Source organism: Oncorhynchus gorbuscha, unplaced genomic scaffold, assembly GCF_021184085.1.
Source record: "Oncorhynchus gorbuscha isolate QuinsamMale2020 ecotype Even-year unplaced genomic scaffold, OgorEven_v1.0 Un_scaffold_346, whole genome shotgun sequence".
In the NCBI taxonomy this organism is placed as follows: Eukaryota; Metazoa; Chordata; class Actinopteri; order Salmoniformes; family Salmonidae; genus Oncorhynchus; species Oncorhynchus gorbuscha.
The window spans coordinates 87,476-92,500 of record NW_025745205.1 but is presented as its reverse complement, the minus strand read 5'-3'; the positions used below and the strand labels follow the sequence as shown (position 1 = coordinate 92,500).

General features: G+C 42.9%; 1 protein-coding gene across 1 annotated transcript in view; it reads right to left on the bottom strand.

Moving 5' to 3' along the window:
• The window catches only part of tusc3 (tumor suppressor candidate 3), a 104,215-nt gene extending 99,955 nt beyond the window's left edge, over nucleotides 1–4,260 (bottom strand). Inside the window, exon 1 of the mRNA XM_046333159.1 lies at nucleotides 4,115–4,260. The gene's annotated coding sequence lies outside the window, so the exon portion shown is untranslated. The remainder of the gene's footprint in view (nucleotides 1–4,114) is intronic.
• Nucleotides 4,261–5,025: the final 765 nt, after the last annotated feature.

Genomic DNA, 5,025 nt, shown 5'->3' with positions numbered 1-5,025 from the left:
AAAGGCCAATAGATGTCATCTGTTAAAATTACCCCTCAAAATTGAAAATCACCAAAATTCTGGCAGTTCACTGATCAACATCAAAAGTTTCCCATAACATACCCTCCCTTTACAACCTTAGCTGGGAGGAAAAGATGGAGCCTGGTGCAACCCTATTAGATTGAACAGCACTGCTATAGGGGCTATAAAGTTACTCTGGGAAAACAAAAACAAGTGACGCTGTGCTTTATCCCAATCCCCAGCTGGTCCCGGGGAGCCAGAACTGCTTACAGTGTCCTTTCAGTCCCCATTTCCATTAGGCAGACATAAAATGGGGGGGAAAGTATCATATTTAGTTTCTGTGATTAACGGTGTACCATCAAACTGACATAAATATACCTCACTGTGACTATTTCCCCTCCTTTGGTCCATTCCAATACTCTCCGCACCCCAGCCCCCCCCCTTCTTTCCAAAACACTCCAGGGAGAAGTGAAACCTGGGCTTTCGACAAATATATTAAAGACTTTTGAGACAGTGCCTCAGAAATACTGCGGCCCTCAGCGCTCTGGGGTCTCGCGCCAACACTCGCAGGGGCGATTTGGAGAGCGGGCCGTGATGCCGCCGGAGCGAGCTAGCAGAATGCAAAGTTGCTGCTTCGCCGCTTTACCCCATTTGGGCTCAATAAGATCTTCCACCCCCACAGTTTCCGCCTGAGGGAGGTCACAGAAAGATCATATTTTCTCACAGCCAGACAAGGCGCTATTTCTCTCCACTAGTCCCCAACGTGCAGCTAGCGAACTAGCAGGGCCGCCTGTCCGCCTGCCTGCCACACTGCATTAACACAGCAGAGAGAAATGAAGGGAGACTAGCTAGGAAAGAAGGAAGAGGAGGCATGTACAGCTGTTGTAGAAACAAGAGGGTAGTAGTGGAGTTTTATACAAATACATGTGTATCAATGGGAAGTACATATTGAGAGACACAGACTCTGCCACTATGGCTTGTAGATTGAAAATATTTTAGCATAGGTCTATGTTATCACAAATTGCCTGGTGCCAGATCCATTTGTGCCCTTGCCAATCCATTACTGTCATTGTCAAACCAAGCATGACAATGAGTGACAAGGAGTTGGAATGATAGCACAAACAGACAGACTGGAATTCAGGCTAGCAAACAGACAGTTGTGAGTTCAAATGAAGTACAGTCGGGCACATGTAGCTTGAATTCTAATTAACATTCATTATTAATAGGTAGTGCCAAGCGACTAACCAACATAGTTTTTTTTCTGGTTATTAAACAAATAATTGACCTACATCGGTTCAATTACTTGAATTCCATTTAGTAATTTTTGGGGGAGAGTCCAACCCGCTGTTTCTCAAGTGATAAATGAAATCATTCATGAGAGAAATCAAGTCAAGAACTGTGGGACGCTGGGCTGAAGGGAGTTGTAGTTTCATTACAAAAATATTCAACCTAGTTCAGTGCAGAAACGTAGTAAATAACTACGATGAACATAATCCATTGCGCCTTTTTTTCACTGCTCGGACAGAGACAGACCAAAGAGGAAGAGGCGAAGTGAGAGGTTTCACTCTGGCCAAAATGTGTGCAAAATAAGCCTAATATGTTTCTATGGCTTGTCGCCTGCTTTCCCACCTTTGATACAAAGACACCCATTGCGAGGGCAATAAAATCATTGAAATGTCATTATTTACTAATGCATTTAATGTTTAAAAAATGCATTGAAACCGAAAACCGTGAATATTTTTTGCCAATGACACAACAGTGGTAGGCCTGATCAACAACAACGACGAGACAGCATATAGGGAGACCTGGCCGTGTGGTGCCAGGACAACAATCTTTTTTATTTGTAATATTGACAATTACAACAATACTGAATGAACACTTATTTTAACTTAATATAATACATCAGTAAAATCAATTAAGCCTCAAATAAATAATGAAACATGTTCAATTTGGTTTAAATAATGCAAAAACAAAGTGTTGGAGAAGAAAGTAAAAGTGCAATATGTGCCATGTAAGAAAGCTAACATTTAAGTTCCTTGCTCAGAACATGAGAACATATGAAAGCTGGTGGTTCCTTTTAACATGAGTCTTCAATATTCCCAGGTAAGAAGTTTTAGGTTGTAGTTATTATAGGAATTACAGGACTATTTCTCTCTATACCATTTGTTTTACATTAACCTTTGACTATTGGATGTTCTTATAGGCACTTTAGTATTGCCAGTGTAACAGTATAGCTTCCACCCCTCTCCTCGCTCCTACCTGGGCTCGAATCAGGAACACATCGACAACAGCCATCCTCGAAGCAGCGTTACCCATCGCTCCACAAAAGCCGCGGCCCTTGCCGAGCAAGGGGAACAACCACTCCAAGTCTCAGAGCAAGTGACGTTTGAAACGCTATTAGCGTGCACCCCGCTAACTAGCTAGCCATTTCACATCGGTTACACCAGCCTAATCTTGGAAGTTGATAGGCTTGAAGTCATAAACAGCTGCTGGCAAACGCACGAAAGTGCTGTTTGAATGAATGCTTACGAGCCTGCTGCTGCCTACCATCGCTCAGTCAGACTGCTCTATCAAATCATAGGCTTAGTTATAACATGATAACACACAGAAATATGAGCATTAGGTCATTAATATGGTCGAATCAGAAAACAAGACGTTTATTCTTTCAGTGAAATATGGAACCGTTACGTATTTTATCTAACGGGTGGCATCCATAAGTCTAAATATTCCTGTTACATTGCAGAACCTTCAATGTTATGTCATAATTACATACAATTCTGGCAAATTAGGCGGCCCAAACTGTTGCATATACACTGACTCTGTGTGCAATGAACGCAAGATTAGTTTGTTATTGTTGTTATGAAAACTTGAAATCGGCCCAAATTAAATTGGCCATTCCGATTAATAGGTCGACCTCTAGTCCAAACACACCAAGACTGTCATGAAGAGGGCATGACAAAACCTATTCCCCCTCAGGAGACTGAAATGATTTGCCATGGGACCTCAGATCCTCAAAAAGTTCTACAGCTGCACCATTGAGAGCATCCTGACTGGTTGCATCACTGCTTGGTACAGCAACTGCTCAGCATCCGACCGCAAGGCACTGCAGAGGGTAGTGCGTACGGCCCAGTACATCACTGAGGCCAAGCTTCCTGCCATCCAGGAACTCTATAACAGGCGTCAGTGGAAGGGCCTAAAAATGGTCAAAAAAATGGTCAAAGACACCAGCCACCCTAGTCAGACTGTTCTCTCTGCTACCACACGGCAAGCAATCCCAGAGCGCCAAGTCTATTTCCAAGAGGCTTCTAAACAGCTTCTACCCCCAAGCCATAAGACTGCTGAACATTAAATAAAATGACTAGCCAGACTATTTGCATTGCCCCCCATCTTTAACGTTGCTGTCACTCTCTGTTAAAATCAATGCACAAGTCACTTTAATAACTCTACCCACATGTATATATTATCTCAATTACATCGACTAACCGGTGCCCCCACACATTGATTTTGTACCAGTACCCTCTGTATATAGCCTCGCTATTGTTATTTGTTACTTTCATTATTCTTTTTTTGTTTGTATATTTCTTAAAACTGCATTGTTGGTTAAGGGATTGTAAGTAAAGATGTCACTCTAAGGTCTACATCAGTTGTATTCGGCGCACGTGACAAATACAATTTGCTTTGAATTCACCCAGGTCCCTCCGCGTTTCGTTATGTTTGCTTCCGTTTATGAAACAGAATGGGCGTAATGAATGCAACCCTGCCGTGTAATGATGACGTAGCCTAGGTATGCCCACTAGAGTTGATCAAAATAGCCTATCAGAATATAATCCTTGGCTAACAAAACATGTATACATTATGTTAAAACAATCAACTGGATGCTATGCGCCTGTATAATTTCGTATATATCCATTATTGTGTAAAGTTGGAGAACGCGCAGCGATAAATGAAAACATTTTGAGTCGTTCGGGACAACGGCCTCGGTCTGTATCTCGGCTCGAGCATCATTCTGGAGACGGTAAAGGTAGCCCATCGCTCTGCTGCACCTTGGTCCAAATTACGCCGCATAATCATACTGTTATGCTTTTGAAACGTGTTTATATAGAAACGCCATTACCTCTTTCTTCTTCTGGCCTCCCCCCGAATGCAGGCACAGCAGCAGGATCAGCAACAGAGATGCAACCGGCAGGTTGAAAGGGAATCCCGAGGATACAAGACGCCATGTTGGAAGATGCTCTTGCTGCGCTACACGTCTCTCTCGAATGTGATTGGCTACTGAAAGGGCCAATCAGGAAGTTTCTGAGAAAGCGTATTATGGATGTTGCTGTCCATAAATAGAACTCGCCCGCTTGTAGTCCTAAAACCTGGAAATAAATAACTCTACTTCGTTCACCCATTCCTTTGAGGAAAGAATATGGTTTTGGGATAAATACCGAAAATAAGGTCTGTGTGCTTAACACAAGCTTAGGAGATCTTATACGTTTTATTCTATGAGATAATACCAGTCAGTTAACATGACGTTTATGAATTATGAAGCCTTTATGTGCTGTATGTGTTTTATCTGATTACAGAAATAATTCAAATTTCACAAAAGGTGACGTTAGCTGATGGAGGTTATCTCATAGAACAAAATGTATAAGATCTAAGCCTGTGCTTACCACAAACCTTATTCCAAAACAAATGTTATTTGTCACGTGCGACGAATACAACCGTCAGTGTGGAGGCTATATACAGGGGGTACCAGTACCGAGTCAGTGTGGAGGCTATATACAGGGGGTACCAGTACCGAGTCAGTGTGGAGGCTATATACAGGGGGTACCAGTACCGAGTCAGTGTGGAGGCTATATACAGGGGGTACCAGTACCGAGTCAGTGTGGAGGCTATATACAGGGGGTACCAGTACCGAGTCAGTGTGGAGGCTATATACAGGGGTACCAGTACCGAGTCAGTGTGGAGGCTATATACAGGGGGTACCAGTACCGAGTCAGTGTGGAGGCTATATACAGGGGGTACCAGTACCGAGTCAGT